This window comes from Tiliqua scincoides, chromosome 1, assembly GCF_035046505.1.
Source record: "Tiliqua scincoides isolate rTilSci1 chromosome 1, rTilSci1.hap2, whole genome shotgun sequence".
Classification (NCBI taxonomy): domain Eukaryota; kingdom Metazoa; phylum Chordata; class Lepidosauria; order Squamata; family Scincidae; genus Tiliqua; species Tiliqua scincoides.
The window spans coordinates 178,448,853-178,475,849 of record NC_089821.1 but is presented as its reverse complement, the minus strand read 5'-3'; the positions used below and the strand labels follow the sequence as shown (position 1 = coordinate 178,475,849).

General features: G+C 43.9%; 1 pseudogene; it reads right to left on the bottom strand.

The window, feature by feature from the left end:
- Positions 1 to 24,099: 24,099 nt before the first annotated feature.
- On the bottom strand, positions 24,100 to 24,216 carry LOC136637027 (5S ribosomal RNA; annotated as a pseudogene).
- Positions 24,217 to 26,997: the final 2,781 nt, after the last annotated feature.

Sequence of the window (26,997 nt, the reverse complement as noted above, 5' to 3'; positions counted from 1 at the left end):
TCTCCTTTGAAAAGACTGGATCTCTAGAAGAATGTGGGGACCCCTTAAATGCTGTAGACTCTAGTAGACCAATGGGTTGTGACCCAATTTTGATTGTTTGTGAAACTGACAGGGCAGATTAGGCTATGTGCACCAAGGGCTCAACAACCTGCTGCTTGGGGGGTGGGGAAGCACTGCTGCCCAATCACCATCACAGTCATATCCCTTGGTATTTATAAATAAGGCAGCAGCCTCTGCAACTTCTAAGAAGTTTGAGAACCACAGCTGTAATGTTTTTCTCAATCCGCATAAAGTCCAATATTACTGTCTTTCCATGTGTGAAGATATTACAAAACTATGTGGATGTAATAACCTATATAAGGGAAACAATCATCACTAGCAAACCCCAAATCCTCCCAGGGTAGTAAACTTTCTGACATCTGGCAGACATCATTGAAAGAAATGATGGATTTAGATATGCCTCTGCAGGTTGATATAATTATTTCTATTTTCCCAAACAAGAAGAAGTGTTTTGCATCCAATGTATGACGTGCTGACATCAACAACCTGCATGTGTTTTTTTGGTTTTTTTTTTTTTTTTATCAAACATGGATTTATGTATGATCTGCCATTTGCAGGAATTTACAAGTCATATTTTTAAGGTCCAAGTATCTGTTGCTTTTGGCACCAGTTTCCATTTCGAAAGAAGCCACAGGATACTAACTTGTCCACGCAAGTATCTGCTATCCCCAGTTCCAGAATGGCAGCGGCAGAAGTTTCCCAAGAACCTGCTGGATCCAAGTTTCAGCATTCTCTCGTCTTCCAGGCTCGTCTTCTCAATGTAACTGCACTGATGGTATGAAAGCAAACAACTTCTGCATACAGAGCGAATGTTTTGTTTCTGTTTAATATAGTAAAGATGAGAAGTTTGGAGGGAACATCAAAAGCAAAAAAAGCAGAAAGGGATAAGGATGAAAAAGCATGTTTGGGGTGAAACAACAGGTGAGCCAAAGTTGTCATAGACTGTGTGCTTTGATTCTATGTCAACACCCAATGACCTTGAGATGTTGCTATGCAGATGTTCTAGTTTGCTGCCATTAGTACTAGCAGCCCAAACCCCTTCCATCATACTCAGCTGTGTGTTGCTCTTCATAACAAAGCTGGGCAATTTTCCTTGGTTTTCATTATTTCTCTACTTGTCTGCTAACATTTGAATTGGGCAAGTGAAGAACACAGCCTACCTGGCCATCCACGGCTAATGCAGACATTGTATTTCGTTATTGGGAACACAAGGCCTGCCATTGTTCTCAAGAGAGAAATATCCCCCCCCCCAATTTTGTACAGCATAACGCCTATTGAACATTTGTGTGTTGCATCATATGAAATTCTATAACCTGACATAATTCACTGCAACCCAACAACATGTATGGGCTGACATTTAAAGGAGTGGTCCTTTTTATTCCTTTTGAAGCTGTAGAAATAGATGGCCATTGTCCAGGAAAATAGTATATAATACTGGAGCCTAAAACTTATAATAATTTTACAGATGCTTGTGCCAATTGACCCTGTATAATTCTAATGAACTCAATTAGAAGATGTACATTTAGTACAGTGACTCTTAAGAGGGAAGAAAGAGCTTTCACTGTACTAAACACAGCCTCCCAATAGTATGAAATGTTCCTCTTCCAGCCTTTCGTTCTGCACTAGGTTTTTTTTCAAAACTCCAGGCTAGGGTGTTTCAAGCCTCATAAATTCAGTTTTGCAGCCTTCAGAAGAAGCTGTTTGCAGCTGTTTTTGGCCATTTGGCAGGACTTTGAACACAACTCCACAGGACAGCCATGGCTGGGCATGCTTTCTGCTCACTGCACCACTTTCTGGAGACTGAAGATCTGGCCACCGTCTTCCATGCTCTTAGAACCCCTTGTTTTGATTACTGCCATGTGCTCTTCCTGGGTCTGCCCTTGAAAATATTTCTAAAATCCAGCTGGCCCAGAAGAACAGAGCTTTTATCTGGGGCTAACCGCAAAGATCATATAACACCTATTCTTTGTGAACTCCACTGGCTGCATAAAATGTAAGAGGAGGCCTGCTGGATCAGACAGGCAGCCCAGGTCTAAGATGTTCCTCTTCTCAATGAATCTGTCTTCTTTCAAGGAATCTAAGTTAGAGGCCCTCCCTACATCCTGTGGCCATGAATTCACTGTGCAGTGAATAAAGAAATACTTGATTTCATCTGTTCTGAATCTACTGCAAAAACTCGTTTTATTTGCTGACCATGTTCTGGTATGTGAAAGAGGAAAAAAAATTACCTTCTCTATGCTTTCTCTGATGATGTATAATTTTATAAATCTCTATGATGACCCCCTCCCCTTATTCAACTTTTTTTCCAAACTGAAAAAAACCAAAAATTTGCCGTTTCCTTACTGAAAAAGGTACTCTTTGGCTCCCAGTGATTATTTTTGCCCTTTTCTGCACCTTTTCCAAGTGAATTGCTTATATTTCCATTGTACGCTTCATGTTGTGGGAAAGCAGCCTACAAATTTAAGGATGAAATCAGCTACTTCCGCACGGTTGTATTATAAAGAAGTGATGGATGGACTTCCCTCCGCTTGACTTGGGTCAATATTGGCTCAGCATTTACCAGCTTTCTTGAAGAACACTCAGGGGGAAAGTTCCAAAAATTAGGTGAATGAGTAGCAGAGAAACACATTTGTTTTGCTATTTGTTCAGTGAAAGATTCTCCCTCATTGAACATATTTTTACACATGTGCCTACAAAGCAGCTTGAAAACTGAGAGAGTTCATTTTACATTTCAGACTGGAGAACGTCTTGGGGAATGTGGCCTTCCACTGGACACCCTTCAAAGTCTGAGCCTGAGCATTTACCAGACACAGAATCTTTCAATGAGTTAACATGGCCCTGGATCAGAGGCTCTATTCTTCTTTATTCTTTATTCTGCCTGTATGTTGTTTTTAAACTACTGCAGCCTTCCTGAGCCTCAGGAAAGGAGTGGGTTAACACCTACGGTGTCTCATTGCAACATGCTGATAATTTGCTTGGGTGATCTTATCTTTGTGTTCCCTTTTGCCAAATTCATATGCATTTAGTAAGTGGCTTGAGACATTTGGTGAAAGAAATTGTGTCACACCTGCCGTTTAACAGCTCACACCAACAGTTTAGTAATTTGTTTTTGCTCTTTTCCCGGGTTATGTTTTGAAAGGTAGGCTCATAGGCAAGAATGTATAAACTGAAGAACTGGAAACTCTGTAATGGAGCCAAAATGTAAATCCTGAGGCCAATCAGTCAAGCATGGAACCATTTTTACTGCTTCTCTACTGGAAGAAGGACACTTTTCAATCTAATTAACATGCTGCAAGTATTTCCTAATAAAGCTTGACTATTTTCTTCATTAGAAGACATATCCTTCACAGGAAACCGATATGGAATCTAAAATAACTAAGGGTGCAATCCTAAACCCTGGGTTAGGCCAGCGCAAGTCACTTATGGCATGTTTGCACCAACTTAGGAGTCTGGGAGGCCAGCATAAGGAGTCACGCTGGCCTCCCCAAGCCGGATCCAGGCGTGGCAGGGTAAGTTTGTGTATGCCAAGCCTAGACTATGCAGGGGTCTGGGTGTGTGTGGGAAAGGCGAGGAGGAGGCGGTTCGGGGCAGGGGAGGGCAGGTGGGGAGCGGGAGTTATGCCAGATTATTATCCAGTTATGCCGGATCCTGACCCCGTTCTTGGGCAGCACACCGAGGCCCATGGCTGCTCCGTTCTGCTTGGATCCGCACCACTTTATCAGATGGCGCAGATCCGAGTAGACCCATTGAACCTACTACAGTGCAACACTGGTAGGGGGAAAGTTTTCCCCTTGCCTCAGGTTGCATCGCTTCTGGCGCTAAACTTGCGCTGGCCTGTCTGCTCCAGCGCATGTTAGGATTGGGCTGTAAGGGCACAATCTATCACAGGTCACATGAATGAGACCGCAGGGGAACTTCCTAATAGGTTGTGTCCCAAATTCCTTTGAATTATTTCTTTATTCCAGTGGTGCCCAGTGTGACACCCTGTGACACCCTGGGGCATTGTGACATTCTGGGACATCATGAGGCACTCCCCAGGGTGTTGTGGGAGGCCCACCACTCGGCAGCAAGCCTGCAGCACAAGCTTAAAAATACCAGTAAGGGCTCAGCATGGCTGGCAGAGCTGCTGTGTGCAAAAATTGCAGTTAGAAAAGCCCTCCTGCCCACCCTGGCCCCCTTACCACTATTTTTAGACTTGATTCAGCCTCTGAACCCCGAAAGTGATTGGTGATGTCAGCAAATGATATATCTTGTGTCACTGCGACTTACTTCAATGTTTTGGCAGTGCGAAGGGCATTGTGAGCTAAACAACTTTGGGAAGCACTGCTTTTTTCTACTACATAGCTTTAGCAACCCATTCTCAAGTTAAACCGAATTTCATAATTATTTTGTCCTCTCAGCAGGGGTAGCCAATGCATTAGGTGGGGTGATGTGAGTTGCATTAGTGGCAAATTGCTGGGGGGGGGGGGAAGCAAGAAAGAGGCAGATTCAGGATGCCCTTCATCCTGAGTCTGCTGCTGTCATGCCTTCCTCCAGCCCCCTTTAGATGCAGCTCACACTGATCCACTTTCTGCCTGCTCAAAGTGTACAGAAAGTTGATCACCACCTCCTTACCATGTTCTTTGCATGGTTTTTGCAAACACAGAAATGTAGGACTTCCAGTTTGATTTACTGGGATGTATGAATTAAGGCACTCCTTCATTCACTTGATCCCTTAAAACTAAAAGTAGAAGTCCTGTTCTTCTGTGACTGAAAGAACTGTGTAACGACCATGCACATTTCAATTGTACAAAGGCGAAAACCTCAGGTGGGAATACGCAGTGTTCTGGGTCACACAGTCACTGCCTTACAGTCTCAGAGCAGTGGCGTACCAATTGCAAGGCGGTGGGAGTGGTCCACTCCAGGTCTCAAATATACTAGGTATGTCACTCAGTGGCCAGTAGTTCTGTCCTGCCCTGGGGGATTTTGAGGCGAGGACCAGATCTACCCATTTCTTTAGGTGCAGGATAGAACTGGCCTCCCCCAGTTCTATCCTGCACCCCTTCTTCCACCCCTTCTCCCTTCTGGCTGACCAACTTCCCAATCAAAGGTAGAGCAGGTCTACACAGAGTTCTGGGTGTTGGTGGAAGAATTCCTCCCTGGCAGGGGCTCTGGAGCTCAAAGGTAAGGCCAGGTCTACCCTTCATTTTGAATGACCAATAGCCACAGCCTTCACTAAGGAGAGTCTTGATGTAAAGACCTAGACAACCCATTGGTTCAAGTGGCCAAGGGCAGGGTGGTGAGAGTAGTCTGCCCTGAGTGTCAAACACACTAAGTATGACACTGGTTCAGAGTCCTATTCTCTAGTTCAACCAGGTTATCTGGATTTAAAGATCAGCTCATGTGTTACCTTTAGAGTGAGGGCATAGATGAGTGATGAATACAGAGGGGCACTGAATTTTGGGATACCTGTGCCATTCACCTGTTTGCTTGCAAACTTGGTTCTGCAGCAGCTGGAAGAAGAGCTGGAAGACACATTCTAGATCAACACTATGGCTAGTCCCTCCCTGCTTCCTGTTCCTCCATAGTACATGGCAGGCAGTTACCAAGCTGCAGTAAAGCAGCCAAGTAAAAAGCTGGCAGAATAAAATGCCACAGGCACCCAAATGTCTTGGGCCATTACTGCCTATAGAGTTTAGTTAGTGCTGAAAAGGAGAAAGAAACCCAGTTCACACTATTCAAGACCTCTGGAAGCCAGCAGGTAGAAACAGCCTTTACTGCAGAGCACAAATCACCAGTACTGGGTAACTGGGGAAACCACTAAAGATTTCTGCAGAGATGTGTTGGCTGAACTGTTCTTTACCTTGATTGCGCTCCCTCCACACTTTGTCTTTCAACACTCCTAAGAAGGGTTGGTAAATCATCTATTAGCCCCTTCTTTAAGTCAAAATAGAAAGTGGCAATCCCTTTTATTTCACAGGTTATTGGTGTGACCAATCTGGCAACTTCAGTTATTCTAAAGCAGTAGTTCTCTAACAGTTTAGCACTGTGACCCACTTAAAATGAAACTCTAATGGGACTCACCTAGCTTTACAAGACTAAAAAAAAGTGACCTAGAAGGAAATAATATCCTTATTTGTTTGCAAGTAAATATTTATTTGCAAAAAATCTCATTTCTCATAATAAGGCAGCCCTAATGAAAAGCCTCAAGGCTTGAAGGGCTTAGGTATGTGACCCAGCTTTCATCTGCCCCCACTACCTGTCATTGACAGACTTGGGAAAAATAAACACACCAGAAAAAAAGATGCTCAAACATTTATCTGCCTATATTTATGAAAGCTTGCAAGCTTCAGGAGCTCAGCTGTTTGCCTGGCAATTAGCAGCCATCTGATTTTTGAATGGTCTCAGAGCTTGAGGTAATTGGTTATCTGATCTTGCCATCATCTGTGTTTCATTGGAGATTCTGAGGGACCCACCAGAAACTGGGTCCCAACCCACCAAGTGGGTCCTGACCCACAGTTTGAGAAACACTGTAATCTAAAGCATGGTTTTATTGCTCTTTAGTCCAGACTTACGAACGAACAATGAAGCAAGTCCACGCCATATGTAAATCCCCTGGCGCTTCTTTTTCCAAGGCATACATCCTTTGAAATCTGTTCACTGTCTGGAAGTCATAGTGGCATACTGAATCATAACTGCCGGTCTGTAGCCATGCCAGCTTGATGACATTTAGGACCATTCATTGTGTATGTATCACCTGGGTACATTGGTACAGGAACACAGAGAATTGCATTGCAAGCCTTTTCTAGCAAACGTTCCTGGGATACATTCCAAGCAATTTGTGTTTTATAAGGAAGTATTTGTCTGGGGACAAAAGGTAGTTCTTAAAATGAAATTGAAGAAGTCTGGGATCTAAATTAGTATCATAATAGTCTCTGAGTTTTAATAGGTACCTTTGAAAATGTGTTGCTAGTTCCATAAACCACAAATTAAGGCATTTTTCTCAAAAAGGTGCAAACTTAATAACTTCAGCAAATTTTCCTGCCAAGTTTACTTTTTCATTGACTTCCAGTTTTCCATGTTTGTTCAACACACATGATGGGCAATTGAAAGTACATAATTATGTGTTATTTTTGGATACAGGAGGTGAATAGGTCAAACCATTTTTCCATTACTAATCTTGGGAAATGCTTTTTTATTGAGAAGTGTCCCTTTTAAAAGCAGTAAGATGCTGTAATGTCCATAGTGGGAGATGGCCCCTTTCCTGGGGTTGTAGGCGAGCGCAAGGGGCTTACCCGGTCCTTGAACGATGGTCGGCGACGGATTAGCAGACGGGAGGCGGGTGTAGATGTTTGACACAGGAGGTTTAATAGCGTCAGCCATTTCACATTCATGAGGACTGTTACTTCACAGACCTACATACATTATGCCGACATGTGGCGCCGACGTCAGATGGTCTCTGGACCTGACCCTCCCAGTTTCTGGGCGCTCTCAGCACCAGCCTTCAGCTCCGCATCCCTTGGCCTGAGGTCTGGGCTCTTGGAGGATGTAAACCTGCTGGTCGGGGTCAGGGTCAGGCTGCCTGGCCTTGGGAGGGCCCCTGCTGTCTCTGTGCTGGTTCCCCAGCCAGCTGGCCCCCACAGGGTATAGTGGGCTTCAATGCCCCGTCTCCACAATCCCGTCTCTCTAAGGGTCACCCTCTGTGTCCAGGAGGGTCCTGGGTCAGGTAAGTCTTCCCCCCAGCCTCCTCCTTCCAGGGCAAATGCCAATCCCCTGCCTCTGGAGGCCTCTCTCCTTTCCCTTAGACAGGGATGCTGCTTTCCCTCTGGCTTTCCTCAGACCTTACTCCCCTCTGGAGAGGAGCAATCTCTCTCTTCCCTCTCCAGGCTCCTTATGGGGCCTCTTCCCTCTTGGGCCGGCCCCACCCCTCCTAATCACATGCCTGCCTGGTGTTCCCAGCTGGTCCTTATTCCTCCTCCTGGGTAGGTGCTCTGTACGGGACCCCAGTCCTGCGAGTACTCGGGTTTTACTCCCAAGGAGGCCTCTACCCCAGAGGAGACCCCTGTTCCTGGGGAGCTCCCAGCCACCTGGGCTGGATCCAGGTGACAGATGCATATTAACATTTCTTCCCAACGTTGCATATACGCAACAGGGATTCAATGTGTACACCTGTGGGATGGGCAGAAATGGATTAAGTACAATGACCTGATACTTCCTTTTGGGTTGGGACAAGCTATTGCTTAACTCAGAGTCATCCTTCAAGAGCAATGCCAGAGGAATGCCACCTCTGACATAAGTTGTAGCTAGGTTGGACCAAGAACAGAAGTGATATCAAATAAAATAGCATTAGCAGCATATTTTTTGTGTGCATTACTGATAGCAACAAATCTCCCTTACTCTCTAAAACCTCCTGATCTCCTCCGCCCCCACACTGGATAGAATGCACTCTTTTTCAGAGTGGCTGCACCAGCAGAGAGGAGGAAAGGATTGGGTTCTAAGTAACTTCATGTAACTACCAATTTACAGATTGGAAACTAGAATGAACATCTGATTTGGGGCCGCTTTGGATGTTACAAGAAAGAATGCAGAAACACATCATCTCCTCATTCTTCTTGAGAATGTACAGTGAACTGAGTGGCTCATTTTGTCTGCATCTCTGATGTAACTTCCAAAGATACGCTCACACATTTTCCCATGTGAAATTTCAGCTGCTTATTTACCTCACAAACCTTAGCAGGGGGAAGGTGCATGTCTGTGACTTCAGGCATCACATCAGAAGGTTCCCTGCCTGTGCACTTTCTTTGGATACTTATCTGAACCTTCTGAAGCCATGTATAATTCAGTACAATTATGGCTGGAGTGCGATGTGAAATTGCTGAGATTGAGCCCATTTGGCTTGCCATTTGCTCAGGTGCTACAATTTGTTTTTGCTGCTGATCTTTCAATAGTATTATTATTAACAGTATTTATATACCGCTTTTCAACTAAAAGTTCACGAAGTGATTTACAGAGAAAAATCAAATAACTAAATGGCTCCCTGTCCCAAAGGGCTCACAGTCTAAAAAGATGCCAAGGAATACCAGCAGACAGCCACTAGAACAGACAGTGCTGGGGTGAGATGGGCCAGTTACTCTCCCCTTGCTAAAAAAAGGAGCACCCACTTGAAAAAGTGCCTCTTACCCAATTAGCAGGGGTATCCATCAATAGCTGGAAAAGACCCAACGTTTCAGGGAGACCTTTGTTAACCTGCTTTGTTAACCTGCTGTGATGCCACCTGGTGTTATACGAGTATTGACTATCTTTCAGTATTATTTTGTTTGTTCCTTGGGTTTTTCTGTCACTGTCTGTTGCTTCATTGTTGATTCTTATGTTTTTAACAGTGTAAGCCTAACCATATCTACTCAGAAGTAAGTCCTGTTGAATTCAGTGGGACTTACTCCCAGGAAAGTATTATAAAATTGCATCCTAACTATTCTTCTTGCTAGCTGTCCTAAGTCTTGAGAAAAGGGCACGGTGCCCTTTTAATAAATAAATAGTGAAAAACAACTTCAGTGGTACCCAGCCAGCCTTACACCAAATGACGCCACAGGTAAGTAGCATCTTCAGCATTTCCTTCCTCCATTTGTTCAACTTTTCTTATTTTTTAATTGGATTTGTTGTCTCTTTCATGACTTTGATGCACAATCTGTACACGTGATTTCTCCTTGATATATAAGTTCATAAATGTGCATGGATTGATCCATGAATCTGTACTTATTCGTGCCATAGATCAGTGTTTCTCAAACTGTGGGTTGTGACCCACTAGGTGGGTCATGAGCCAATTTCAGGTGGGTCCCCCCATTCATTTTAATATTCTATTTTTCACTATATTAGACTTGATGCTACCATGGTATATAACTGCATTTGGGGAAATGTTACAGACGTGTACTTTTAACAAGCTACTATGTATATTCTTTAAACAATTATAGTAAATGGGACTTACTCCTGGGTAAGTATGGGTAGGATTGCAGCCTAGGATTGTTAAAAATTTTCTTGCTTGATGATGTCACTTCCAGTCATGGCATCACTTCTGGTGGGTCCTGACAGATTCTTATTCTAAAAAGTTGGTCCCAGTGCTAAATGTGTGAGAAACACTGCCACAGACAGACAGACAGACAGACAGACGTGTTTCCTTGAGTCTAACAGAAACTTGTTAAATTACACTGAAATTAAATGAAATGAACACTGAATGCCTGAAATGCCTGAAATACTGAAATGCTGACTGTTCCTTCTTGGTGTTGTGGTTATTTCTAGACCCAAATTCTATTTATTACCAGTAAAAGAGTTATACCCTACATTTTCTGCATCCATCAGGGAGATGCTCAAAGCAACTTCCAACAGGATAAAATGCATTAACATACAATAAAAATTAATTAAACCATACAGAAACAACAGCAGCAAACAACTCATTGGTGGGGTACTAGAAAGAACATCAGAGGTCAAAGTCTACACAGAACAACAGAACCTTTAGCTGACACTGAAATAACAATGGACATGAGGGAAGGAGTCATCTTCCTGTTAATTTTCACCACTGAGTGCACAGTGTCCTTCTGTGGCTCTGTGGGGGTAGCTGTGGAGTACTCAGCAATCACCAGAGCATTAAGAGAGAAGTTGTGCAGGACTTCTGTTAGAGCTTCACAGCCATGCAACCACTCAGCTTACAGGGAAGGCCAGAAAGGAGTTTCATATTTGGGTGCTGCCACAGAGAATGCCTTCTCTTGCATCACTGCCAGGCTTACTTCTTCTAGTGGTGGTAAGTGCAGAAGTCTCCTTTCAAATGACCGTAGGGACAGGAAGTTTCATGTCGGGCTGGCAGTCCTTCAGATACTCTGGTCCCAAGCTGTGTGGGCTTTATAGCGTAACACAGCACCTTGAATAGCCACCATTGTACTTCAGACAGCCGCGGACCTCTGAAGCCCCGTGCACGCGGCAAAGCTCCGCACCCGGGGCAAAGCTCCACAATGGCACCCCCCGCAGGCTATCATCGCCCCCTCGCACAGAAATCTGCGCCCCTCCCCACTCACCAGAGGCTCACAAAGCCTTGCATGACCTCCTCCTGCACCGGGGAAACCTCTGTTTCCAGGGAAACCACGCCAGGCAAACCGGAAGCACAGTTTCCATCCCCATCGGGAGCCTCAGAGAGGCTTCCATGGGGTCCCAGCAGCTGGCGCCTGGGGTATTTGCCCCAAGGCGCTCAATGGTAAGCACACAACTGACTCCAGAAGCTACAAACAAGTATTGTTTTCCTGCACTGGGTATCATCTTCTCACTAATCATCCCTCCTGAAAAGCCTAGTAACCAAGAAAAAATAGTTTGCTTAGTGAAACCTGAGGGGAACTATGTATCCCATTATAATGACCTGCCTTTATAACAAATGGCATCATTTAAAATTCCTTTGCCTTATGTTTCCTCTTTTCTTTTGGTGTTTGTTTCCTCACATGCAAACATTACCATTATCCATTATTAGGGGCACCAATCTCTCCTACTTTGTTTTCTCCTTTGCTAATCCACCTTCACTGTTTCTACTTTATTCTGTTATGATTGCTATATAGGGCATTGCTTTATTCTGTTATGATTGCTATATAGGGCAGAGATACCAGAGAACCATTTTCTTAAAGATATTCTTTTTATGTTCAAAAGTCATTTATGATATGGAGCCCAACACTACCTATTTATCCCTCTTCTCCAAATCCATTCATTTTTTTTTCCATTAGTATTTTTTCTCTGCCTCTTTACAACCACTTGTCTATTCATGTTAACATTCTCACATTCACCCCAGTAACCCTGGGATCATTTTCCCTACATATTTATGTGGTGCTATTTCATACACCTGCCTGATATGAACAAAATGCTAAAAAAGAAAAAAAAGACAACTGCAAATACTTGAGAGTGTGTACAATATGTCTCTCATAAACTTAAGCAACAAACTGTTTAATTTTACCTTACTAGCCCTGCATCAAACCATATGTAGGGCCCGCACAATACAATGTCTTTCCTTCTTTTCTGTTTTTTTTTTTTTTTTTTTTTGGGGGGGGGGGGAGATGTTACTAGTTACCTGGAACTGAAATATATTTTGCTCTATGAAAATGGTTCATTTCATATTATTGGGTAGCTTTATATTAATGCTTGGGAAATATTCAGTGGCGGACCTCCCCAGCCCAGGCCAAAGGTCCACAATGGCACCCCTTGCAGGATGTTGGCACCCCCTGCACGCAAATCCTCCCTCCCCCCATTTACCTGAAGCTTACGGAGCCTTATGCGACCCCAGGCTGTGTCGGGGAACTCCCAGAGGCTTACCCAGCTCTTTAAACATGCTTCCGGAAAAATGGAAGCACAGTTTCCAACCCTGTGGGAGCCTCAGAAAGGCTTCTGCAGGGTCCTAGAGACTTGCACCTGGGACATTTGCCCCATCAAATGAATGGGGTCGTCCGCCACTGGAAATATTTTTATTTATCTTTTAATAATTTAAATACACACTAATTTTTAATTTCTTTTTTTTGTTTAACTTAAACATACCACACAGACAACTCTGGAAGTTAAAATGGAAATACATTTGATGCCTCTAGACTCCAGTTCAGACATTTGGCCCAATCCTATCCCCCACTTGCACTGGTGGAGCACGTACTCCACTGGTGCAGGCTATCACAAACATATATAGCCTTTCTCATAGACTCAAGGCAGTTTCCATAGCAGGCTGACTATAAGCCTCATTTTTTTCAAATGGGGTTTTTAGAAGTGTTATTCTCTGAGAGAATCTCACAGAACCTTCCATTTCTCCAGATTTCCCTTCATAGTGGGATGTGATAGACAGTTGTGATAGAGGGGATGTGATAGACGGTTTGGCACAGTGAGACGATGTGGGGACAAAGGAGCTAATAAGCAGCCAATCCTGGGACATTCCATGTACAAATGCTTTTATGTGAATGCCCGAAGTTTCCGAGTAAAGATGGGAGAACTGGAATGTCTGGTGACAGACGAAAACATTGACATAGTGGGCATAACGGAAACCTGGTGGAATGCGAAGAATCAGTGGGCTACCGCAATCCCGGGCTATAAACTCTACAGGAGGGACAGCGAGGGGTGTGTTGGAGGTGGGGTGGCCATTTACATTAAGGAAGGGATAGAATCCAGCAAAGTAGAGATTGAAGGCGGGTCCGACTCCACCATAGAATCTCTGTGGGTTAAATTACCAGACCTGAGGAGCAATGTAATACTGGGGGCGTACTTTCATCCTCCAGACCAGAAACTGGAAGGGGACCTTGAAATGAGGAAATAGATCAGGGAGGTGACAAGGTGGGACAGGGTTCTAATCATGGAGGACTTCAATTATCCTCATATAGACTGGGTCAACTTGTGTTCTGGTCACAAAAAGGAGACTGGATTCCTTGACATGCTAAATGACTGTGCCTTAGAGCAGCTAGTCATGGAGCCCACCAGAGGACAGGTGACTCTGGATTTAGTATTGTGCAGTACTCAGGACCTGGTTAGAGATGTCAATGTTACTGAGACGTTGGGGAACAGTGATCATGCTGTGATCCGTTTCAACATGCACGTCGGGGGCAGAATACCGGGCAAATCTCTCACAAAAACCCTTGACTTCTGATGAGTGGACTTCCCTCAAATGAGGAGGCTGGTTAGAAGGAGGTTGAAAGGGAAGGTAAAAAGAGTCCAATCTCTCCAGGATGCATGGAGGCTGCTTAAAACAACATTAATAGATGCGCATGACCAAGGAATTAGTTCAGATAGAGGTTAAAAAAAGATGTTTCAGACTTCACTGATAAATTAAAGATCAATAAGTCACCGGGCATCACTTGGGCATCCACCCAAGAAATTAAAGAATGAAGTTGCTGATCTCTTGACTAAAATATGCAACTTGTCCCTTGAAACGGCCACAGTGCCAGAGGATTGGAGAATAGAAATGTCATACCAATCTTTAAAAAAGGAAAGAGGGAGGACCCGGGAAACTATAGGCCGGTCAACCTAACATCTATACCAGGTATGATGGTGGAATGCCTCATCAAAGATAGAATCTCAAAACACATAGACGAACAGGCCTTGCTGAGGGAGAATCAGTGTGGCTTCTGTAAGGGTCTTGCCTCACAAACCTTTTAGAATTCTTTGAAAAGGTCAACAGACATGTGGATGCGAGAGAACCCATGGACATTATATATCTGGACATTCAGAAGGCGTTTGACACAGTCCCTCACCAAAGGCTATTGAAAAAACTCCACAGTCAGGGAATTAGAGGCCAGGTCCTCTCCTAGATTGAGACCTGGTTGAAGATCAGGAAACAGAGAGTGGGTGTCAATGGGCAATTTTCACAATGGAGAGAGGTGAAAAGTGATATGCCCCAAGGATCTGTCCTGGGACTTGTGCTTTTCAACCTCTTCATAAATGACCTGGAGATAGGGTTGAGCAGTGAAGTGGCTAAGTTTGCAGACGACACCAAACTTTTCCGAGTGGTGAAGACCAGAAGTGATTGTGAGGAGCTCCAGAAGGATCTCTCCAAACTGGCAGAATGGACAGCAAAATGGCAGATGCGTTTCAATGTCAGTAAGTGTAAAGTCATGCACATTAGGACAAAAAATCAAAACTTTAGATATAGGCTAATGGGTTCTGAGCTGTCTGTGACAGATCAGGAGAGAGATCTTGGGGTGGTGGTGGATAGCTCAATGATAGTGTCGACCCAATGTGCTGCGGCAGTGAAGAAGGCCAATTATATGCTTGGGATCATTAGAAAAGATATTGAGAACAAAACAGCTAATATTATAATGCCGTTGTACACAGATTGTTGGTAAAGCCACACCTGGAGTATTGTGTCCAGTTCTGGTTGCCACATCTCAAAAAGGATACAGTGGAAATGGAAAAGGTGCAAAAGAGGGCAACTAAGATGATTACTGGGCTGGGGCACCTTCCTTATGAGGAAGGGTTACAGGGTTTGGGCCTCTTCAGCCTAGAAAAGAGACGCCTGAGGGGGGACATGATTGAGACATACAAAATTATGCAGGGGAAGGATAAAGTGGATAGAGAGATGCTTTTTACACTCTCACATAACACCAGAACTAGGGGACATCCACTAAAATTGAGTGTTGGGCGGGTTAGGACAGACAAAAGAAAATATTTCTTTACTCAGCGTGTGGTCGGTCTGTGGAACTCCTTGCCGCAGGATGTGGTGACGGCATATGGCCTGGATGCCTTTAAAAGGGGATTGGACAAATTTCTGGAGGAAAAATCCATTACAAGTTACAAGCCATGATGTGTATGTGCAACCTCCTAATTTTAGAAATGGGTTATGTCAGATGCAAGGGAGGGCACCAGGATGCAGATCTCTTGTTATCTGGTGTGCTCCCTGGGGCATTTGGTGGGCTGCTGTGAGATACAGGAAGCTGGACTAGATGGGCCTATGGCCTGATCCAGTGGGGCTGTTCTTATGTTTCTTATGTTTCTAATAGTGCAGTCATTGTCCTGGCTGCACAGCTCTTTTGCTTTCCAAGCTTCCACAGGCAGCTGCAAATTAAGCCTCAGACCGATTCTCAAGATGTTATCCATTTCTTGCCAGCTTACTCTTCCACACTCACACTTCTCTACATTCCTTTGTGAAGTTCCATTGGCTACTTCAGTTGCTCATCCAAAGCAAGACCAAATTCTGTTTAGCTTCTTCAGGCAAAACAGCAGCTCAACCACCAGACCATACCTCCTGCTGCACATTGTAACAGCTTCCTATCTGGACTTTACTGCATGATGTACCTTGGTTCTTCATCTTTCCCAAAAAAGAACAATTAGGGCAGTCTGAAAAGGTCTGTAACTTTCCATACCTCCACCATGTGAGGGAAAGGGGATGAAGCACTAGAGAAGGCAGGATGACCAAAGGGTGTAGAACCCACTAGTTAGCACATCTACACGCTTTTTTGCTCCCTGTTTTCCCTTTACTAGACCAGCAGCTAAACAGGAGAAAGGCATTAGTAGTTTGCTGCCACCATCCCAGACCAGGCAGAGGAAAAGCATCTGGGAAAAATCCCACCCAGGAGATAATTGAATGCCTAAGGTTCTTATTAAAAAATGCACAGACATAAACACACACACACATCCACAGTGGCACCTGCAATGTAAAGAGACATGACAATCCACTGACTTATCTATGAACATGGACCAGGCAGACAAAGGGCTAAAATTTAACTATAGTAGAACCTCTTTAAGTTGACCACACAAGGGACTGGAAGAAATTGGTCAACTTAGGGAGGTGGTCAACATACGGAAAAAAGGCATTTAAATGTTATCATGTTTAGCTCCCAGGACAACAAATGTAAGGCCAAGTTATTATTTAGATTGGATTTTTAAAAAGTTTTATTGCAAATATCTATGAGAATTGATTCTCTTGTGATGCTTACTATTTATATCATCTATATATCAAGAGACAGAGAATAAACAGCCCACAATCAGTGTTTTAAAAAAAAAACCTGAAAATTGATAAGCTTAAAAAAATTGTAAGTTTAAAAAAAATACTTGGTTTCATAGCAGATAGGCAGACCAAGGCTATCCCTTGCCAGCCCATAGCATATAGCATGTTACATAGCCCCAACAGCTAAAAAAAACAAAAACACTTTTTTAGTTAGGCTGCCTGGCCTCCACTGGGTCTCCTCAGATTCACTTAATGCCAGAAGGTGTTTGATACACTCCCTCACTAAAAGCTGGTGAGAAAACTACACAGTCAGGGAATAAGAGGACAGGTCTTCTCATGGATTGGGAACTGGTTGAGGACCAGGAAGCAGAGAGTGGGTGTCATTGGGCAATTGACAAAAAAGTGGAGAGAGGTGGAAAGTGGAGTGCCTCAGGGATCTGTCCTGGGACTGGTGCTTTTCAACATCTTCATAAATGACCTGGAAACAGGGATAAGCAGGGAGGTGGACAAGTTTGTGGATGACACTAAGCTTTTCTGAGTGGTGAAGACCAGAAGGGATTGTGAAGTGCTCCAGAAGGATCTGTGCACAAGCAACCTCAATCCCTCACAACTTGGTACATGTGCAGGTACAATCAGCAGCCAGCCCAGGTCTGTCGGCTATGTGCAGCGTGCCCACCTATAAAAACCCTTTCGCACACGCGCTAGCAGGCGTAGGGGAGGGATTGTCGCATGGCTTCTTGCTTTTCCAAGATAAGACGAACCAGACAAAACACAGGCCCACAGTATTGCATTCAGTGGGCAACTTACAGAGGGTAAATTAATACTCTGTGCATTGGTCTGTGCAATAGTCGAAGTGGTCAAGATACAACTTACAGAGGTGGTCAATATAGCGAGGTTGGTCTCCCATTGTGTATATGCAGTGTCTGTCCATACTGTGAAAATTAGGTCAGCTTAAGGAGGTGGTCATTATAGAGAGGTGGTCAACTTTGGAGGTTCTACTGTAATTTATTTAAAGTCTAAATTAAATGAAATTAAACACTATGGGGGGAAAGATGGTGGTAAAAATACAGGGTGATGTAAAATGGCTGGCTGGAAGGCACAAAGAAAAGTTTTCATTAAATGGATGAAGTAACCAGTAACTCCCAGCAGTCGGAGATGGGATGCTACTCAAAACGTTCAGCCCACAGACCCCCCCCCCCATATGTCACTGCTTCAGAAACATTTGTATGCTGGCTGGAGTCACTTATGGCCCAAACCTATGAGGGCCAAGCACCAGCACTGAGCTCCAGCACCAGCCAGGTGCTGCAAAGCGCATTTGCAGCTCCCCAAAAGTAAGGAGTGCCAGTGCTGGGCCAGCACCAGTCAGCACTAGACCTCAGCACTGGGAAGAGGACTCTGCATGGCTGCTGGTGGTAAGTGGCACTGCCACAGTAGTGCAGCTTCTGGGAGCATGGGGAGGACATGGGGGAGGAGGGTGGAGAGAGGGAAGAATCAGGCCTGCAAGGGGGGCAGAGTTGGCGACAGACTTTGCTAGCTTATCCTATGCTCCCTCCCAGCCTGGGCAGCCCAATATGGGCTTCCTCAGGTCTGCTCCTGCTCAAAAGTGGGCAAAGATCTGATGAGACCCATTGGCACCGCAGCAGCATTACCCGGAAAAGGGAGCAGATCCCTTACCCTGAGGAGACTTCTGCCACTAGCCTGGCATGCTTAGAATACAGCGGTTGCCATTTTGGCACCACTGTAGCCCTGGGAGCCAGTGAGGATAGGACAGGGCTGCCTGCAGACGAAGCAAAAATATATTCCTTGGTGCAACCTAGCTAGACAGTTCCTAGTGTAAGCTACTTATTGCTCAAGGAAGGGTGTTCCTCTCTGAATAGATCATTAAGGCAACTGGCAGAGAACAACAAAATTCCTGTGGGCTGGATCTTATATAACTTTGCTTTGATTCTATCATCAAGTTACCTGGTTGGAGGAGTAGAATCCACCAGGGTCACTCCATCCAACCTCCTTGGCCTAGATGGACGGGTTTGGCTGCCCAATTGCTAAATGCAGGCCAATCTTGGAGGGGCAATAGCTATTCTGGATAGGAAGCAAAGCTCAGTTCACAAACCAGTGGCATCACTAGGGTTCACGTCACCTGGTGCAGGATGCCAGCGTGTCACCTCCCATGCAGTGGGTGGGGCAACACCCCAAGTGATGGGCGTGGTGATGTAACATCACTCCACCCCCACTGGTTTTTTGGCTGTACCTTTTGATAGAACAAAGATAGAACATATTCTGCATGAAATTACGCATTGATTGATATATAACATGATGGTATTATTCCTCCAAACTGTGAATTTAATTATTTTGGTCACTAGTGATGTCACCCCCCCCCCAAGGGTGTTAACTTACTAACACCTTATTGCAGCAGTTCTCAAACTTTTAGCACTGGGACCCACTTTTTAGAATCTGTCCAAGACCCACCAGAAGTGATGTCATGGTGGAAGTGACATCATCAGGTAAATTAAAATAAATAAGTATAAATAATTAAAGTAAAACAAATAATTAAAGAAGCAGAAGCCAGCCTGGTCCACCAAGTAAATTTCCTCTGTAGCCTGCCTGCAATAACACCCCCTTCCAAACCAGTAAGATTTTCAGCCCTACCCAGTGCCCAGTTCAATTTAAGAACTTCTGTTTAAACCAGATCACTGTCAGGATCCACCTGGCTTTGCAAGTCTCAAAAAGGTTCACCTTATCAGCGGAAGCCTCTGTTTTGATCCTTTTTAGTGGGGGGGGGGGGGAGGCTGCCTTCTGGAGCACTTGTTGTGCTCCAGGTGCATAGGATCAGGACCATTCTGGTAGCCTTGCACTCTCCTTCACCTGATCTTCCACACCAGCCAAGGCACATTTGCTTACTCGCAAGTAACCATGACAGTGTGACTTAGTTTTGCTTTCCATAGGGCTCAATACATTCGTTTGCTTGGAGGGAGGGACTTCCTTCTCAGGTGTTTTTGGGGGCTGCATTCATTGGATCAGGACCATTCTGGTGTTGTTGGATTCCTCTCAGCCTACTCTTTCCGACAGACTAAGACAAGTTCACCTACTCGCGAGTAAACGTGCGATACAGCTCACTTTCATTTTCCATAGGGATCCATGCATTTTTTGTTCTCTGGGTTTTGGGCCATAACTTTTGATAGAGAGATTTCACTCTGGTTTTTTGCATTACATTCCACTTGAAATTCCTCATCCAACGGTTTATAATATGATGGGGTTACTCCTAACCACCACGATTTTAGCATTTCACCCCCCCAGTGCGCGTCATCCCCCCTGTGCGCGTCACCTGGTGTGGCCTGCACCCCCCTAGCGATGCCACTGCCACAAACCCATCCTCTCTCTTTAGTAATGGAGTTTCACTCAGGCACAAGATCAAAGCTGTCTGCAAGATGATGCCTCAGCAGCATTTACTGCTGAACTCGCACAGGGGCTTCCAGGGGGTTTAAAGGATCCAAAAATACAGAAAAGTGAGGGGGGCACATAACACATTCATCACACACCACCATCTGACTTTGTGAGCCTTTAGCTTGTTATTAATATCCAGAACTCACTGGTTTCTCTATAAGCATATGATGCCTTCCATAGCACAGCAAGTAGTGTGCCTGGTTTCTTCACTTGTGTGATGTTTGCCTTTGTTGAAGTTTGAACCTACTCACCTCCACTTGCTTGAAATTGCCTGCTTTACTTTATCTGTCATCACAAGTGCTAAGATTTGTTTTGCTGGCATTTTGAATTTGGAGCATGAAGTTCTTTGTATGATTTTTATTCACTTGCACCACATTTTAAAATATTTACTTGCTGTGTCGACATAATTCATTATGAGGCTGAATCAGTCTTGTTCCAAAGCAAAATACACAATTTGGGATCTGAATAAAAATCAGGATCAAAGCTTTGATCAACTTTGGCCATGGAAGTCTGTCATTTCAATCATAGTCAGAGGAATTGGTCTGGCTAACAGAAAGAAGAACAACAGTACATGTCAGCTGATGACTTGAAATGGTAGGCAGCACTATGTGGCTGTCACCATTTCATATTTTTGATTTATCAATTTAATTTTGATCAGTAATGACAAATTCAGCATGGATATGACCAGCTAAAAAGTTCCTTATCCAAAACAGTAGGCACGCATCATGTAATTTGAATGGAAAGTCTACTCTCAGTCAAGCTATCATTCCTTGGAAGCACATTTATACAATGTCAGGTCTTCAATCCTCATGTTTTGCACAGATATATGACTTCTTCATATAATTGGCAAATCTCATGTTTAAAGTTTATTGCACGTCGCCCACCTTTCTTTAATCATGACTTAGTTTATGTGCAGTGCACATAAAACTCACAAGTGACTTTTCATCCAATCAAGTTTTCTTTCTTTCTTTCTTTCTTTCTTTCTTTCTTTCTTTCTTTCTTTCTTTCTTTCTTTCTTTCTTTCTTTCAAAACACCGCACCAGAGCCATCCTGAGCTGACTGCTCACTATTCAGCCCAGGAAACATCTCATTTGAACAGGTATTAACTAGAGCCATCTGAACACTAGGATTTTGCATTAGGTCCCCCACTGTTGATGTTACTATGTCTTGATGAACCCCAATTTCCCTTGGTGGCCACTTGGACTATACTCTGGGCCCTTTTTCTCTTGAAGCATGGAGGCTTTGCTACAGTACCACACAATCACTGAGGGCAGCAGAGGGAGAGGGAGAGCTGTGAGTGGCACAAGGCTTAAAGTGACGGCGCACCGTGAGAGCAGCATATACAGGTGCTGTTCGTGCATACCCTTATCATATCACTATCTAGCTGCACATGCACATGTGCAGAATCTTCTGCTGGCAGTACAGGTGAGTGCGCCTGACCAGCAACGCTTTCAGAGGCCACAGTGCCTTCCCATATGGCAGGAAGGCAGGCAGGTGGTGTGGGAGAGAGAAAGAGGAGACAAATGAGGGGTGGTGGTGGAGCAGAGAGGTGACAGGCATGTCAGGGATGGTGGTGCCTGTGGCACTAGGCACAGGGAGCGACACCTCCCACCTCTCCACATTCACTTCGGAGGAGACCACCTCTCTTCGCCTCGCCTCGCCTCGCCTCATTGCAGGGCTAGTCCTGACTAGCCCATTGCTTGTTCTTCAAAAAGCTCAAGCAATTTGTCTTGGCTTGGGAAAAGGCTTTATAATGAAATATAAACATATTGGATGAAGGAAATACTAAATTCATTGTAAATTCACTCATTATTATTTTTTTAACATTAATATGATCAACTGTCCCTAGACATCCCCATCCACAGTGAGACATAACAAAACAGTCTTTGAACAAGGGAAACAGAAGAAAACAAGACAATACGGTATTGGAAATGACAGCACACATTGTCCACATGGCTGGATCTAGAAGCCAAATCGTTTTATTACAGTCTATGTGAATGCTTTCCAAAACCTCAGTGCTGATAAGTTGAGTGTGATTTGCGATAACGCAGGGATGGGTTCAAAACAGTACCTTGAAATTTAACATTTGCGTGGAAGCCTTGCCTGTCATTTCACTAATTGCAATTTTCTTCTTTTTCGTCTTTCACTGTTGGTAAATCTTCCCCTTTTCTGCATTGCCCCATCAATCTGGTGGGAGATTTACATTACGCTTGATAGACTGTGTTCCTTCTGTGCAAAGCAAGGAAGTTGTATCCTGGAGGAGACTGAAGTCACTGCGGAGCACATGGAGTCACTGTGCTGCATAGGAGTGCAGGGTGCTATACCCCTTGGGGGATATCTAGACAATGATCTGTCTTCCTCAGAAACAGTAAGTCCAGTAAATAGTCCAATAAGGGGATATATGGTGCAATCCTAACCAATTTTCCAGCACCGAGGTAAGGGCAATGCAGCTCTGGGGTAAGGGAACAAACATTCCCTTACCTTGAGGAGGCCTCCATGACTGCCACCCAACTGCAGGATGCAGCTCATGCCCCATTGGCACAGCTGTGTCAGTGCAGGATAGTTGGTTAGGATTTGGGCCATAATGGTTTTATCTCTACAACTTTTTTACTGCCTTTAAACTATGTGGCATGTTTTCATAGGAGTAAAACACAGTCGAAACCCAGTCAACAATTCAACCCATTAGCAAGGACAATTTTGTAGCAACTGCCATCACTAAATTGCTATGGCGACTTAGCTATGGAGAACTGCTTTAAGTCTAGGATAAACAGTTAATCAGAATAAATTAGGAATAAGGCAGCAGCTGGTGAATTGTGTGAAGGCATATCATATAGTCAATCTTACTGAAGCAAACCTGGTCTGAGTGTGGTCAGTATGTGGATGGAAGACAGACTTTGAAATCAATACATAATTCCTTTAGTCACCTCATGAAAAATAGTGAGGATATAGTGTAGTAAAATAAACCAAGGCTCTGCTGAGTTTTGATAGCTTTTCATTTTCTTGTATAAATTACACTTTTGACAGGATTTAAGTTTTCAGCATCTATATGTAAATTACGCAAAAATAAAGTGTTCAGAACTTTTGTGTCAGTTTTTCCATAGTTGCACCTGTCTTCATTTTCAGCAGTGGCTTCCACAAATAAATTCACATGGGCCTCCACACTCTATCAGATACTACCAGTAAATAGGATACTGTTATGTTCTACAGCAGGGGTGTCCAAAGTTTTTGGCAGGAGGGCCACATCATCTCTCTGACATTATGTCGGGGGCCAGGGAAAAAAGAATTAATTTACATTTAAAAGTTGAATAAATTTACATAAGTTTACATAAATGAATATACGTATTAAAGATGAACTTATATGAATGAATGAGGTTCTTGCAATAACTCAAGGCCTATAAAAGGCCTTGCACAAAGCAAGGCTGGTCTTTCCTTTGCTGCCACTACTGCATCACAGACGTGAAACAGCAAGCAGTGGAGGAAGCCCTCATCCCACAGCTCATGTGAGAGGTCAAACAGTCGCCCTCACCCTGAGAGCAGTTGCGTTGGGCCAGTGCGGGCTCCAACAAATCTCTGGAGGGCCAGAAGCTCATTGGAGAATGGGGGCTCCCTGAGGGCCGCATTGAGAGGCCTTGAGGGCCGCAAGTGGCCCCAAGGCCGGGGTTTGGGCACCCCTGTTCTACTGCATGGTGTTGGCCAACATATCAATCCAATTTATTTGTTGACACGAGATGGGCTAATACCAGGAGCATGTAAAGTACGAGGCAACTCAAAACATTGAGACAAGTGCTGAAAAGGTTGCAAGAATTTTTTGAAAATTAATACAGAAGGTGAGGTTTGTTTTGATGGAGGTAAAAACAGAATAGGAAAGATATTAGTACAGTAATTTCAGTTCAACCTATTTTATATCTGAAAAGTAGCACAATGACAGCCAGAATCCAGCAGAACAATTCTTTCCAACTTTTCTTTGGTTTAGAAAAGGTGGATGGACATGACTTTTTTTCTGATTGCTGGCAATGGCAGCCCTACTCCATACGTTGGACTCAATATCAAAATGTGAACTGCTTTTAATTCAAACTTCATTCCAACGCAGAACAACAAAATAGACAAAATCAGAGTTCATGACCAATCAAGCAAGATCAGAGAGTGGTTGGCAACCTTCAGTCTCGAAAGACTATGGTATAAGCCTACAGCACCTGGTATTCCCAGGCGGTCTCCCATCCAAGTACTAACCAGGCCTGACCCTGCTTAGCTTCCAAGATCAGACGAGATTGGGCATGTGCAGGGTAAGAGGCAAAGCTTTATTGTGTTGAGTTTCACTAATATCATATTTCTTTCAAGGACTGGGTGTGTACATAAGACAGATGGCATAAATTGTGCCTCCATACAATTCCTGAAATTACCACTTAATGAAAGCTACAAAAGAAGAGGGTGTTGTTGAGGAGCCAAATCAAACACTGACAATTATTTACCTATTAGCCAGCACTTTAATACCTTTGCATGTTGAGTCTCAATAAAACAGATGGTATGCATTATAGTGAATTATATTAAGTTATATGTCTTCAGTTATGCAAGAGAACTTGTACGCGATTACCAAAATTTTTCTCTGTTAATCCCATTTGAATCAAACGTCTGGAATTTGTCAAGTGTGACATCTTTCAGAATTGGGTCCAGATGGAAGCTGAAACATTTGCTCCTTTGATTCTGGGAATGCCATAGAAGACATGGACACCAGTGCACAAAGAATGACTACACACAACCAGGGGCAAGACAAAACAGTCCTCTTTCTTCATCAGCACAGCTCACCTTTCCAGCTATTGCAAAATACCTCATTCCCCACATTCTCCTCCTCTGCTGAATGTTCCCATTTTGAACTGTCTGGAGCCCCAGGATTCTCTTCTTGGCGCCTTCCCAAGTTAGAAGCTGCCTGAAAATGTACATTTAAATGTTGAAACCTGAACAGACCATAGATTAAGTGGGCCTATCCACAGCTACTGGTAAGGTATCGCTAAAGTATTATAGACTTGTCATTTGTTTGGTAGCCAGTGGGGTGGGGAAATTTACAGGACTTGAAGAAGAAATCTTTTAGTCTCATAAATCTGAAGAGAAAACTGTCAACCCTGTGGCATTTTGCACTGGTACTTCATGATGTATATGCTGGTGAAGAGTCCAACTGCTGAAATGTCCCATTAGAAAAGCTTCGAGGAGTGCAGATCAAGAGTTGGCACACAACTTGGGCTGCAAGAATCTTCAATAAAACCTGTGCTCTTTCCTTGTTGACAGCTATTCAAGAAAACTAATTCCAGCTCAGAAAAGGTGGAATGTTACGCTAAAGACTCAAAATGAAATTGCTTCACCACTCCGGCAGAGTCCACTGTCTTTGAACCCCAGTACCTTTAGCACATCTCCTGACACTCAAGTGATTCTTTGCCTTTGTTGCCTTTCCTTTGCCTTACTGGCTCATTTTCTTTGTCCACAGCCACTGCCCCCATCTGCTCCCTCTTCAAAAGCTTTTTGATCTCAACGCTGCACCCTTTGGAGAAAGGGAGGCCAGAATGGTGCAGCAGGGAGATTGAAAAGCCCCGCTGCACCCAACTCCTCCGTCTATTCTCCTCACATTCTGAGCCTGCCAAATGACTTGGGCAGGCTCAGAAAGCAGACATAATTGGCGGTGATGTCATCACATCACATACTTCTGGGTTGGCACAGCCGGGGGTCACACAAGGATCACGCAGCGGCCTTCCCTCCCCCCCACCCCAGCTGCTGAAAGTTGGACCACCCTGTTCTAGAGGGTTGTAGCACACAAGATGTGAGGGTAGCTAATTAGATATATGAACTTTGCATAGAACACAAATGCATGTTGATGCATTCATGGCATTCACCCTAGAAAATGGAAAACCAACTCCTGCCATTTGGCTCCAACAGTCTTTTACCACTACAGTGGCAGCTGTTGGGGCTTACTTGTAAAACCTTTATTGTTTTATCTGATCAAATTCCCTTAGATCTTTCATTTTTATCATCTCTTAGAACTCTTACTCTTTATTTTGTATATAGTTCTTGGCCTTTAGACACATTTGAAACAATACGAAGTGCCAACAGTGTTTGGTTTTCATTAGAAGAGAGTTTTATCCAGAAACAAATGATGACAATCCCAGACTACACAACAGAAAGTATTGTTTCTCAACTCAGGAAACATCTGATTCATTTCCAGCACTTATGTGCGATTGTGTGTTTTTAATAATGGAGATGTGTTTATTTCAAGGAGAAGCCATGAGGGACAAATAACTACAATAAGTACCTATGATAACTTTAGGTACATGAGATATTACTATATCTATTGAGGAACTATCATAACATTATTCAACACTGGGCACAATCCTAACCAACTTTCGAGCACCGATATAGCTGTGCAAGTGTGCATGCACTGCATCCTGCAGTGGGGAGGCAGTCAAGAAGGCCTCCTCAAGGTAAGGGCATGTTTGTTATCTTACCTTGGGGATGCATTGTGATGAGGTCAGTGCTGGAAGGTTGGTTAGGATTACACCCATTGACAATGATAAACATTGATCCTACTGAAGCTGTAAAAGGTTCAATGCAAATTCTAAGGGAACAGCAGGGGTCCAATCCATTGAGATGCTCCTTTAGTTGCTGTTTGGAGAAGCTTATGGGAGGCATGATTGAGCTTCTTGTAAGAAGAGTCAAAGGATGGACCTTGTTGATTGTACTGTATTAAGCCCCCTCCCCCATCACTTCCTCCATATTGTAATTCAAACACTGGAAAAATTATGCATTCCAGTGAGATGCCTTCCTTTTATCAACATACGTATAAGTAGCACTTGCAAGAATGACTAAGATTTTAAAGAAACACACCACCTATTCATATAGATAACTGCAAATCGCTATGGTGTAGTGGTTAGCATGTCAGACTAGGAGTAAGGTGGCCTTGGTTCAATTCACCATTCAGCAGTGAAGTGCTCTGAATTAATTTGGGCCTGTCGCACTCTCTCAATTCTCTTAGAGTCGAACTCTAGTAGAACTTTTGTTCCCTTACCCAGGGGTAAACCTCAATAGCACAGCAGTAT